General features: G+C 39.9%; 1 protein-coding gene across 8 annotated transcripts in view; it reads left to right on the top strand.

Annotated features, from left to right (window-relative positions):
• CDK14 (cyclin dependent kinase 14) overlaps positions 1-13,262 on the top strand; it is a 685,360-nt gene that overhangs the window by 128,188 nt on the left and 543,910 nt on the right. The window lies entirely within an intron of this gene.

Here is a 13,262-nt window from a genome sequence, read left to right as displayed (position 1 = left end):
TTTTGGTCATAGGGAAACCATAAGTGTGCTATGAATAAATTTCCTTCCTTGCACAACTTCTTGATTTTCTTAGTTGTCTTTGTCTACTTTTCCTTTGTTCAAATTAACATAATTTTAAACACAATTTGAGGCCTGCAACTATATGACAAGACTGTAAAATGCCTCCAAAACAAATCAGGTAATCTATCAGTTTTTCTCCCCCACTGAGATTGCCCTGGCAGTTCTTCATAGTCCTAATTTAATAAAGATTGGTTAATCTCTAATCCTATAGTCATAAGGCTTCCTTTTCTGAGAATTTTTTCCTCCTTTTTTAATGTTAAATACCCATTCTCTGGGTTACATGTCTTACTTGTTCTTGGTTTATTTCATTGTTTTAAAATACAAAAAATTAGCCGGGCGTGGTGGCGGGCGCCTGTAGTCCCAGCTACTCGGAGAGGCTGAGGCAGGAGAATGGCGTGAACCCGGGAGGCGGAGCTTGCAGTGAGCCGAGATTGCGCCACTGCACTCCAGCCTGGGCGACAGAGCGAGACTCCGTCTCAAAAAAAAAAAAAAAAAAAAAAAAAAAGTATATCCTCCAGTAGCTTCTTGAGAAAGGGTGATGGGGGGTTTGCCATATGACTGTTTTTATCTGTTGTTGATTACTTGATTAATAATCTGGCCGAATATGTGATTCTGTTTAGAAAATAATTTTTTCTTAGACTTTTGAATACCTTGTTTTATTGTTTTTTAGGTGCCTAGATTGTATGGAAATCCCTAGACTATTCTGGTTTCCCAATTCATCCTTTATCTGCTTTTTTGTTTGTGGAACTTTCTAGGACTTTCTTTTCATCCCTGGTGTCATCCTTTTTCTTGGTATCAATGGGTGTTTTCAATTTTCGAGTTAATTTCTTTCAGTTGCAACAAGTTTTCTTATATGTTTATTTAATTTTTTTTAATCTTCTCTCTTTTAAGATGACATTTTTATTAGTTGGATGTTGGCATTATTGGATTGACCTTCTAGTTACCTTATCTTTTCCCTATTATTTTAAATCTTTTCTTCCCTACCTTCTGGGTTTAACTTTTAATTTTTAACCCTTCAGTTGCATTTTTAATTATACTAATATTTATTTCCATGAACTCTTTCTTATTCTTTGAATGCTCTCTTAAAAAGTATCCTGTTCTATTTCAGTGAATAACGTATCACTTCATATGTTTCTGAGGATGCAAAATGTAGCTTGGAGAATTTTTTTTCCTTTTACATATTCTCTGAATTATTTCTGGATTTCCTTTGAGCTTCTTGTTTCTGTTTATTTGTTTTGGTCTCTGCCTTACCTGTTGAGATTTTTGGTGGGTCTGTGTCATGCGTCTTGGAGAGAAACTGTTGGCTGTCAGTTTATGTTATGAGTAATGTACTCAGAAGTTAATTGGAAGCTCTGTGCCTGGGTGGCTTGTCAGTTGGTGGGCTTCAGCATAGGGACTCTTGGTGAAGACCTAGTTGTCTTATTTAAGTATTCTCTTTTTTTATTATTATTATTATAATACTTTAGGTTTTGGGGTACATGTGCACAATGTGTAGGTTTGTTACATATGTATCCATGTGCCATGTTGATTTCCTGCACCCATTAACTCGTCATTTAGCATTAGGTATATCTCCTAATGCTGTCCCTCCCCCCTCCCCCAACCCCACAACAGTCCCCAGAGTGTGATGTTCCCCTTCCTGTGTCCATGAGTTTTCATTGTTCAATTCCCACCTATGAGTGAGAACATGTGGTGTTTGGTTTTTTGTCCTTGCGATAGTTTACTGAGAATGATGGTTTCCAGTTTCATCCATGTCCCTACAAAGGACATGAACTCATCATTTTCTATGGCTGCATAGTATTCCATGGTGTATATGTGCCACATTTTCTTAATCCAGTCTAGCGTTGTTGGAAATTTGGGTTGTTTCCAACTCTTTGCTATTGTGAATAGTGCCGCAATAAACATACGTGTGCATGTGTCTTTATAGCAGCATGATTTATAGTCCTTTGGGGACATACCCAGTAATGGGATGGCTAGGTCAAATGGTATTTCTAGTTCTAGATCCCTGAGGAATCGCCACACTGACTTCCACAATGGTTGAACTAGTTTACAGTCCCACCAACAGTGTAAAAGTGTTCCTATTTCTCCACATCCTCTCCAGCACCTGTTGTTTCCTGATTTTTTAATGATGGCCATTCTAACTGGTGTGAGATGGTGTCTCACTGTGGTTTTGATTTGCATTTCTCTGATGGCCAGTGATGATGAGCATTTCTTCATGTGTTTTTTGGCTGCATAAATGTCTTCTTTTGCGAAGTGTCTGTTCATGTCCTTTAAACCAACAAAGATCAAAAGAGACAAAGAAGGCCATTACATAATGGTAAAGGGATCAATTCAACAAGAAGAGCTAACTATCCTAAATATATATGCACCCAACACAGGAGCACCCAGATTCATAAAGCAAGTCCTGAGTGACCTACAAAGGGACTTAAACTCCCACACAATAATAATGGGAGATTTTAACACCCCACTGTCAACATTAGACAGATCAATGAGACAGAAAGTTAACAAGGATATCCAGGAATTGAACTCAGCTCTGCACAAAGTGGACCTAATAGACATCTACAGAACTCTCCACCCCAAATCAACACAATATACATTTTTTTCAGCACCACACCACACCTATTCCAAAATTGACCACATAGTTGGAAGTAAAGCTCTCCTCAGCAAATGTAAAAGAACAGAAATTATAACAAACTGTCTCTCAGACCACAGTGCAATCAAACTAGAACTCAGGATTAAGAAACTCACTCAAAACCGCTCAACTACATGGAAACTGAACAACCTGCTCCTGAATGACTATTGGGTACATAATGAAATGAAGGCAGAAATAAAGATGTTCTTTGAAACCAACGAGAACAAAGACACAACATACCAGAATCTCTGGGACACGTTCAAAGCAGTGTGTAGAGGGAAATTTATAGCACTAAATGCCCACAAGAGAAAGCAGGAAAGATCCAAAATTGACACCCTAACAACACAATTAAAAGAACTAGAAAAGCAAGAGCAAACGCATTCAAAAGCTAGCAGAAGGCAAGAAATAACTAAGATCAGAGCAGAACTGAAGGAAATAGAGACACAAAAAACCCTTCAAAAAATTAATCCAGGAGCTGGTTTTTTGAAAAGATCAACAAAATTGATAGACCACTAGCAAGACTAATAAAGAAGAAAAGAGAGAAGAATCAAATAGATGCAATAAAAAATGAAAAAGGGGACATCACCACTGATCCCACAGAAATACAATCTACCATCAGAGAATACTACAAACACCTCTATGCAAATAAACCAGAAAATCTAGAAGAAATGGGTAAATTCCTCGACAAATACACCCTCCCAAGACTAAACCGGGAAGAAGTTGAGTCTCTGAATAGACCAATAACAGGTTCTGAAATTGTGGCAATAATCAATAGCTTACCAACCAAAAAGAGTCCAGGACCTGATGGATTCACAGCCGAATTCTACCAGAGATACAAGGAGGAACTGGTACCATTCCTTCTGAAACTATTCCAATAGACAGAAAAAGAGGGAATCCTCCCTAACACATTTTATGAAGCCAGCATCGTCCTGATACCAAAGCCTGGCAGAGACATAACCAAAAAAGAGAATTTCAGACCAATATCGTTGATGAACATTGATGCAAAAATCCTCAATAAAATACTGGCAAACCGAATCCAGCAGCACATCAGAAAGCTTATCCACCATAATCAAGTGGGCTTCATCCCTGGGATGCAAGGCTGGTTCAACATATGCAAATCAATAAATGTAATCCAGCATATAAACAGAACCAAAGACAGAAACCACATGATTATCTCAATAGATGCAGAAAAGGCCTTTGACAAAATTCAACAACTCTTCATGCTAAAAACTCTCAATAAATTAGGTATCGATGGGACATATCTCAAAATAATAAGAGTTATCTATGACAGACCCACAGCCAATATCATACTGAATGGGCAAAAACTGGAAGCATTCTCTCTGAAAACTGGCACAAGACAGGGATGCCCTTGCTCACCGCTCCTATTCAACATAGTGCTGGAAGTTCTGGCCAGAGCAATCAGGCAGGAGAAGGAAATAAAGGGTATTCAATTAGGAAAAGAGGAAGCCAAATTGTCCCTGTTTGCAGATGACATGATTGTATATCTAGAAAACCCCATTGTTTCAGCCCAAAATCTCCTTATGCTGATTAGCAACTTCAGCAAAGTCTCAGGATACAAAATCAATGTACAAAAATCGCAAGCCTTCTTGTACACCAATCACAGACAAACAGAGAGCCAGATCATGAGTGAACTCCCATTCACAATTGCTTCAAAGAGAATCAAATACCTAGGAATCCAACTTACAAGGGATGTGAAGGACCTCTTCAAGGAGAACTTATTTAAGTATTCTCAAATGTTGCTATCTCTTGATCTCGTTTTCGTTACTGGGTGTTTCTCACAAAATGGACTTACCCAATTTATTTTTTTTAGGACATGTAAACCTAGCTGTCACTATTCTGAGATGATCAAGAAGGGACTGAGGACCCTTCAGTTCTCTATGCAGACTTTCTCATGATTTTTTTTTTTCATTCAGTATGACTCTTCAATCTCATACCCACTCTTCCTGGAATCCAAGCCCCAGTTGAATTCTCTGATTCAACCTCTTCAGAGAATAAATCTCTGGCAGGACTAGGAAGGGATAGGGGGCTGGCCGAGGGAGACTAGGGGCAAAGACCTCCACCTTAAATTCACTCCAACTAATCATATAATTTGTAGCCCCAACTTGAACTTCAGTTTCTAGTTTGTGAGTGTTTTTGGGATTCTGAAGTATGAATTGACTTATTTCTTACTGGCTTATGCCTTGGATCATGTAGGTATCAAGGTTTTTTTTTTTTTTTTTTTCCCCACTCCCATCCTAGGCAATGTGACCTCTCAACCATTTGTGTCCTTCTTTGCATTTTTATTTCTGTCTCGTCTCTAGTGTTCTCTTTACTCGTTTTAATTGCCCTTATGGGTTTTAATTTTACTGTTGTTTTAGTATTAATTGGTAAAGGGGAGAGATAAATACATGTGTTCAAGCCATCAAGTTTTACTGGAAATTTTCACTGTTTCTGTATTGTATTTTTTTTTTTTTTTTTTGAGACGGAGTCTCACTCTGTCACCCAGGCTGGAGTGCAGTGGCGCAATCTCGGCTCACTGCAAGCTCCGCCTCCCGGGTTCACGCCATTCTCCTGCCTCAGCCTCTCCGAGCAGCTGGGACTACAGGCGCCCGCCACCACGCCTGGCTAATTTTTTGTATTTTTAGTAGAGACGGGGTTTCACCGTGGTCTCGATCTCCTGACCTCGTGATCCGCCTGCCTCGGCCTCCCAAAGTGCTGGGATTACAAGCGTGAGCCACCGCGCCCGGCCCTGTATTTTTAAATTTCTTTAGATCCTCTTGGGCTTACCCTTTCCTGATTCACCTTGGGATGAATTTTTTTTTATATATGTTAGGTCATTTATATTACTTTGTGTGGGAACTGCTTTGCTTTCTTTTTATTTTAGGAATTTTTGCTTCAATTCAATGTGCCCTGGAAAAATGTCTTTTCTCTTACCTTATCAAACTGGATATGGCTTCATTTTCTCTTTTAGCAGGATGCTATAATATCCTGTTTTTTTTCTGAGTCCTTTCTGTTTGCTGCCGTTTTAAAAATGTATCTTTTCTTTTTTTAAAATTATACTTTAAGTTCTGGGGTACATGTGCAGAATGTGCAGGTTTGTTACGTAGGTCTATACTTGATATGGTGGATTGGCTGCACTCATCAACCTGTCATCTACATTAGATATTTCTCCTAATGCTATCCCTCCCCTAGCCCTGGTATATGATGTTCCCCTCCCTGTGTCCATGTGTTCTCATTGTTTAACTCCCACTTAATGAGTGAGAACATGTGGTGTTTGGTTTTCTGTTCTTCTGTTAGTTTGCTGAGAATGATGGTTTCCAGCTTCATCCATGTCCTCACGAAGGACATGAACTCATCCTTTTTATGGCTGCATAGTATTCCATGGTGTATATGTGCCACATTTTCTTAATCTAGTCTGTCATTGATGAGCATTTGGGTTGGTTTCAAGTCTTTGCTATTGTGAACATTGCTGCAGTAAACATACGTGTGCATGTGTCTTTATAGCAGAATGATTTACAATCCTTTGGGTATATACCCAGTAATGGGATTGCTGGGTCAAATGGTGTTTCCAGTTCTAGGTCCTTGAGGAATTGCCACACTGTCTTCCACAATGGTTGAACTAATTTACACTCCCACCAATAGTGTAAAAGCATTCCTATTTCTTCACAGCCTTTCCAGCATCTGTTGTTTCGTGATGGTTTAATGATCACCATTCTAACTGGCGTGAGATGGTATCTCATTGTGGTTTGTTTTGATTTGCATTTCTCTAATGACCAGTGATGATGAGCTTTTTTTCATATGTTTGTTGGCTCCATAAATATCTTTTGAGAATTGTCTGTTCATATCCTTTGCCTACTTTTTGATGTTGTTTTCTTTTTTCTCTTGTAAATTTGTTTAAGTTCTTTATAGATTCTGGATATTAGCCCTTTGTCAGATGGATAGATTATAAAAATTTTCTCCCATTCTGGAGTTTGCCTGTTCACTCTGATGATAGTTTCTTTTGCTGTGCAGGAGCTCTTTAGTTTAATTAGATCCCATTTGTCAATTTTGGCTTTTGTTGCCATTGCTTTTGGTGTTTTAGTCATGAAGTCTTTGCCCATGCCTATGTCCTGAATGGTATTGCCTAGGTTTTCTTCTAGGGTTTTTATGGTTTTAGGTCTTACGTTTAAGTCTATAATTCATCTTGAGTTAATTTTGGGTAAGGTGTAAGCAAGGGATCCAGTTTTGGCTTTCTACATATGGCTAGCCAGTTTTCCCAACACTATTTATTAAATAGGGAATCCTTTTCCCATTGCTTTGTTTTTGTCAGGTTTGTCAGAGATCAGATGGTTGTAGATGTGTGGTGTTATTTCTCAGGTCTCTGTTCTGTTCATTGGTCTACATATCTGTTTTTGTACCACTACTATGCTGTTTTTGTTACTGTAGCCTTGTAGTATAGTTTGAAGTCAGGTAGTGTGATGCCTCCAGCTTTGTTCTTTTTGTTTAGGATTGTCTTGGCTATGCGGGCTCCATATGAAATTTAAAGTAGTTTTTTCCAGTTCTGTGAAGAAAGTCAATGGTAGCTTGATAGGGATAGCATTGAATCTATAAATCACTTTAGGCAGTATGGCCATTTTCATGATATTGATTCTTCATATCCATGACCATGGAATGTTTTTCCATTTGTTTTTGTCCTCTTATTTCTTTCAGCAGTGGTTTGTAGTTCTCCTTGAAGAGGTCCTTCATATCCCTTGTAAGTTGGATTCCTAGGTATTTTATTCTCTTAATAGCAATTGTGAATGGGAGTTTACTCATGATTTGGCTCTCTGTTTGTCTGTTATTGGTGTATAGGAATGCTTGTGATTTTTGCACATTGATTTTGTATCCTGAGCCTTTGCTGAAGTTGCTTATCAGCTTAAGGAGATTTTGGGCTGAGATGATGGGGTTTTCTAAATATACAATCATGTCATCTACAAACAGAGATAATTTGACTTCCTCTTTTCCTAACTGAATACCCTTTATTTCTTTCACTTGCCTGATTGCCCTGGCCAGAACTTCTAATACTATGTTGAATAGGAGGGGTGAGAGAGGACATCCTTGTGTTGTGCCAGTTTTCAAAGGGAATGCTTCCAGTTTTTCCTTATTCAGTATGATACTGGTTGTGGGTTTGTCATAAATAGCTCTTATTATTTTGAGAAATGTCCCATCAACACCTAGTTTCTTGAGAGTTTTTAGCATGAAGGGCTGTTGAATTTTTTCAAAGGCCCTTTCTGCATCTATTGAGATAATCATGTGGTTTTTGTCCTTGGTTCTGTTTATGTGATGCATTATGTTTATTGATTTGCTTATGTTCAACCAACCTTGCATTCCAGGGATGAAGCCGACTTGATCGTGGTGGATAAGCTTTTTAATGGGCTGCTGGATTTGGTTTGCCAGTATTTTATTGAGAATTTTCACATCCATGTTCATCAGGGATATTGGCTTGAAATTTTCTTTTTTTTGTTGTGTCTCTGCCAGGCTTTGGTATCAGGATGACGCTGGCCTCATAAAATGAGTTAGGGAGGATTCCCTCTTTTTCTATTGTTTGGAATCATTTCAGAAGGAATGGTACCAGCTCCCCTTTGTACCTCTAGGAGAATTCGGCTGTGAATCCTTCTGGTCCTGGATATTTTTTGGTTGGTAGACTATTAATTACTGCTTCAATTTCAGAACTTGTTATTGGTCTATTCAGGGATTCAACTTCTTCCTGGTTTAGTTTTAGAAAGGTGTATGTGTCTAGGAATTTATCCATTTCTTCTAGATTTTTTAGTTTTTTTGCGTAGAGGTATTTACAGTATTCTCTGATGGTAGTTTATATTTCTGTGGGATTGGTGTTGATATCCCCTTAATCATTTTTTATTGCATCTATTTGATTCTTCTCTCTTTTCTTCTTTATTAATCTGGCTAGCAGTCTATCTATTTTGTTGATCTTTCAAAAAACCAGCTCCTGTATTCATTGATGTTTTGAAGGGTTTTTCCTGTCTCTATATCCTTCAGTTTTGCTCTCATCTTAGTTATTTCTTGTCTTCTGCTATATTTTGAATTTGTTTGCTCTTGCTTCTCTAGTTCTTTTAATTTTGATGTTAGGGTGTCAATTTTAGATCTTTCGTGCTTTCTCTTGTGGGCATTTAGTGCTATAAATTCCCTCTGCACACTGCTTTAAATGTGTCCCAGAGATTCTGGTATGTTGTGTCTTTGTTCTCGTTGGTTTCAAAGAACATCTTTATTTCTGCCTTCATTTCTTTATTTACCCAGTAGTCATTTAGGAGCAGGTTGTTCCGTTTCTATGTACTTATGTGGTTTTGAGTGAGTTTCTTAATCCTGAGTTCTAATTTGATTGCACTGTGGTCTGAGAGACTATTATGATTTCCATTCTTTTGCATTCACTGAGGAGTGTTTTACTTCCAGTTATGTGGTCAATTTTAATGTAAGTGTGATGTGGTGCTGAGAAGAATGTATATTCTGTTGATTTGGGGTGGAGAGTTCTGTAGATGTCTATTAGGTCTGTTTGGTCCAGAGCTGAGTTGAAGTCCTGGATATTTTTGTTAATTTTCTGTCTAATTAATCTGTCTAATATTAAAGTTTTCTACTATTATTGTTTGGGAGTCTAAGTCTCTTTATAGGTCTCTAAGAACTCACTTTATGAATCAGGGTGCTCCTGTATTGGGTGCATATATATTTAAGATAGTTAACTCTTCTTGTTGCGTTTATCCCTTTACCATTAGTGATGTCCTTCTTTGTCTCTTTTTAACTTTGTTGGTTTAAAGTCTGTTTTTTCGAGTGCAACCCTTGCTTTTCTTGCATTCCGTTTGGTTGGTAAATATTCCTCCATCCCTTTATTTTGAGTATATGTGTGTCTTTGCACATGAGATGGGTCTCCTTAATACAGCACACTGATGGGTCTTGACTCTTTATCCAATTTGCCAGTCTGTGTCTTTTAGTTGGGGCATTTGACCTGTTTACATTTAAGGTTAATATTGTTAGGTGTGAATTCGATCCTGTTGTTATGATGCTAGCTGGTTATTTTGCCTGTTAGTTGATGCAGTTTCTTCATAGTGTTGATGGTCTTTACAATTTGGTATGTTTTTACAGTGGCTGGTACTGGTTGTTCCTTTCCATGTTTAGTGCTTCCTTCAGGAGCTCTTGTAAGGTAGGCCTGGTGGTGACAGTTTCTCTCAGCATTTGCTTGTCTCTAAAGGATTTTATTTCTCCTTCCCTTATGAAGCTTAGTTTAGCTGGATATGAAATTCTAGGTTGAAAATACTTTCGTTTGAGAATGTTGAATATTAGCCTCCACTCTCTTCTGGCTTGTAGGGTTTCTGCAGAGAGATCTGCTTTTAGTCTGATGGGCTTCCCTTTCTGGGTAACCTGAGCCTTCTCTGTGGCTGCCCTTAACATTTTTTCATTCATTTCAACCTTGGTAAATCTGGTGATTATGTGTCTTGGGGTTGCTCTTCTTGAGGAGTATCTTCGTGATGGTCTCTGTATTTCCTGAATTTGAATGTTGTCCTGCCTTGCTAGGTTGGGGAAGTTCTCCTGGATGATATCCTGAAGAGTGTTTTCCAACTTGGTTCTATTCGCCCCATCACTTTCGGGTACATCAATCAAATGTAGATTTTGTCTTTTCTCATAGTCCCATATTTCTTGGAGGCTTTATTTGCTTCTTTTCACTCTTTTTTCTCTAATCTTATCTTCTCGTTTTATTTTGTTGAGTTGATCTTCAATCTCTGATGTCCTTTCTTCCCCTTGATTGATTCAGCTATTGATACTTGTGTATGCTTCACGAAGTTCTCGTGCTATGTTTATCAGCTCCATCAGGTCATTTATATTCTTCTCTAAACTGGTTATCCTAGTTAGCAGTTCATCTAACCTTTTTTCAAGGTTCTTAGCTTCATTGCATTGGGTTAGAACACGCTCCTTTAGCTCAGAGAAGTTTATTACCCGCTTCCTGAAGCCTACTTCTGTCAGTTCATCAAACTCATTCTCCGTCTGGTTTTGTTCCCTTGCTGGTGAGGAGTTGTGATCCTTTGGGGGAGAAGAGGTGTTCTGGTTTTTGTAACTTTCAGCCTTTTTGCTCTGGTTTCTCCCCATCTTCATGGATTTACCTACCTTTGGTCTTTGATGTTGGTGACCTTCGGATGGGGTCTCTGAGTGGACATCCTTTTTTTGATGTTGATGCCATTCCTTTCTGTTTGTTAGTTTTCTTTCTAACAGTCAGGCGCCTCTGCTGTGGGTTTGCTGGAGTTTGCTGGAGGTCCAATCTAGACCCTGTTTTCCTGGGTATCACTAGAGGAGGCTGCACAACAGCAAAGATTGCTGCCTGTTCCTTCCTCTGGAAGCTTCATCCCAGAGGGGCACCCACCAGATGCCAGCCAGAGTTATCCTGTATGAGTGTCCATTGGTCCCCACTGAAAGGTGTCTCCCAGTCAGGATACATGGGGTTCAGGGACCCACTTGAGGAGGCAGTCTGTCCCTTATCAGAGCTTGAACACTGTGCTGGGAGATCCGCTGCTCTCTTTAGAACTGTCAGGCAGGGATGTTTAAGCTCTGCTGAAGCTGCGCCCACAGCTGCCCCTTTCCCCAGTTGCTCTGTCCCAGGGAGATGGGGGTTTTATCTCTAAGTCCCTGACTTGGGGCTGCTGCCTTTCTTTCAGAAATGCCCTGCCCAGAGAGGAGGAATCTAGAGAAGGAGTCTGACCACAGCGGCCTTTGGCCTGGCCTTGCTGAGCTACAGTGGGCTCTGCCCATTTCAACCTTCCCAGCGGCTTTGTTTACACTGTGAGGGTAAAACCACCTACTCAAGCCTCAGCAAAGGCGATTCCCCCACCCCCACCTAGCTTAAGCGTCGCAAGTCGACTTCAGACTGCTAAGCTGGCAGCGAGAATTTCAAGCCGCTGGACCTTAGCTTGCCGGGCACCATGGAGGTGGGACCCGTGGAGGTGGGAGCTGCCGAGCCAGACCACTTGGCTCCCCGACTTCAGCCCCCTTTCTAGGGAAGTGAACGATTCTGTCTCCCTGGCACTCCAGGTGCCACTGGGGTATGAAAAATAAACTGCTGCAGCTAGCTTGGTGTCTGCCCAATGGCTGCCCAGTTTTGTGCTTGAAACCGAGGGCCCTGGTGGCCTAGGCGCTGGAGGGAATCTCCTGGTCTTCCGGTTGCAAACACTGTGGTAAAAGCACAGTATCTGGGCCAGTCTCTCATGGTTTCCCTTGGCTGGGGGAGGGAAATCTCTTGACCCCTTGCGCTTCCTGGGCAAGGTGATACCCTACCCAGCTTTGGCTAGCCTTCCGTGGGCTGCACCAACTGTCCAACCAGTCCCAGTAAGATGAACCGGGTACCTCAGTTGGAAATGCAGAAATCACCTGCCTTCCGTGTTGATCTTGCTGGGAGCTGCAGATGGGAGCTGTTCCTATTTGGCCGTCTTGCCAGCAAATCCTGTCTGCTGCCTTTTTGTTCTCTCCCCTGTTGTGATAAGAAGGGGTACTTTATTATGTTTTTTTTTTTGTTTTTTTTTTGGTGTAAAGGTTAATTTCCACTGGATTCTGAATTGGGCAGAAAATGGAGACATTAACCCTTTTTGCATAATGCAGTTTTACATCCTCTGCAGCAGTGTAAAGGTTTGATCAGTTAATACCCATGGGAAGCATGGGAAAGCAAGGTAGCCTTATAGACACAGGTGTTATTTTTAACAGTGCTTAGAGGATGTAACAATGGCTGATAAGCATCAAAGGAAGACTCTGTTTCCTTAAGGGTCACCATGATTTATGTCGTACTTTTATTTTATCATTATTTCTTTTAAAATATTAGTTATCTTTTATAGGCTCCAAGAGTAGAGCTGAAAAGGAAGGAAAACGTGATAGAAGTGTGGCATTGCAGCCACTGTTTTAATGAGGAAAGCATTGTTTTTTGGAAATACTGTGGTAGAAACTATTTTAAAATACCATGCCTTCCCAGCCATATACATCTATATGCTCTTCACATATAGGCCATTATATATTAGGAGCCTTGACTGAAATCAAGGAACCAAGAATGCCTTGACCTCAGTGGCCATCATGCTAATGTAACTGGCTGATTGTTTTTTTTTCTTCAGATAGTGGCCCTTCAAAATTCACGCAAAATATAAAGAATGGGATTTTATTTATAGTATTTTAAGAGGGTGTTTGACAGGCTTTTAAATTTTTTTCAGACATATATTGAGTGCCCACTTTTCCTAGGACTAGTCCCTGTGTAGTGTTTAATACTGTCACTGATATGACAAACCTTCCCTCCCTTATTCCTGCCACCTCCTCTAACCCAGCTGTGCTCCTCAGTAGCTGCAGTTCTTGGGAGTACTACGGGAGATTTCCTGTCTTGCTGGACCAATTTAGAAGGGATTTCATTGAGTTGTGCTGTCATAAGCTGATCTTAAAGAGGGCATATTTTCAGAAACTCATATTTAGTTTAAGGTCCTCTCTACATTCCACAAATTGCTCCAAATTTACCTCTTTTCATCACCATAAAAATCTATATCCCATGATAGGCAGGCCTAATTTGGGAGATGTGGGAGGAGGGTGC

This window comes from Symphalangus syndactylus, chromosome 3 (genome assembly GCF_028878055.3).
Source record: "Symphalangus syndactylus isolate Jambi chromosome 3, NHGRI_mSymSyn1-v2.1_pri, whole genome shotgun sequence".
In the NCBI taxonomy this organism is placed as follows: domain Eukaryota; kingdom Metazoa; phylum Chordata; class Mammalia; order Primates; family Hylobatidae; genus Symphalangus; species Symphalangus syndactylus.
The sequence above is the reverse complement of the archived record's forward strand: the minus strand, read 5'-3'. Positions and strand labels throughout refer to the sequence as shown.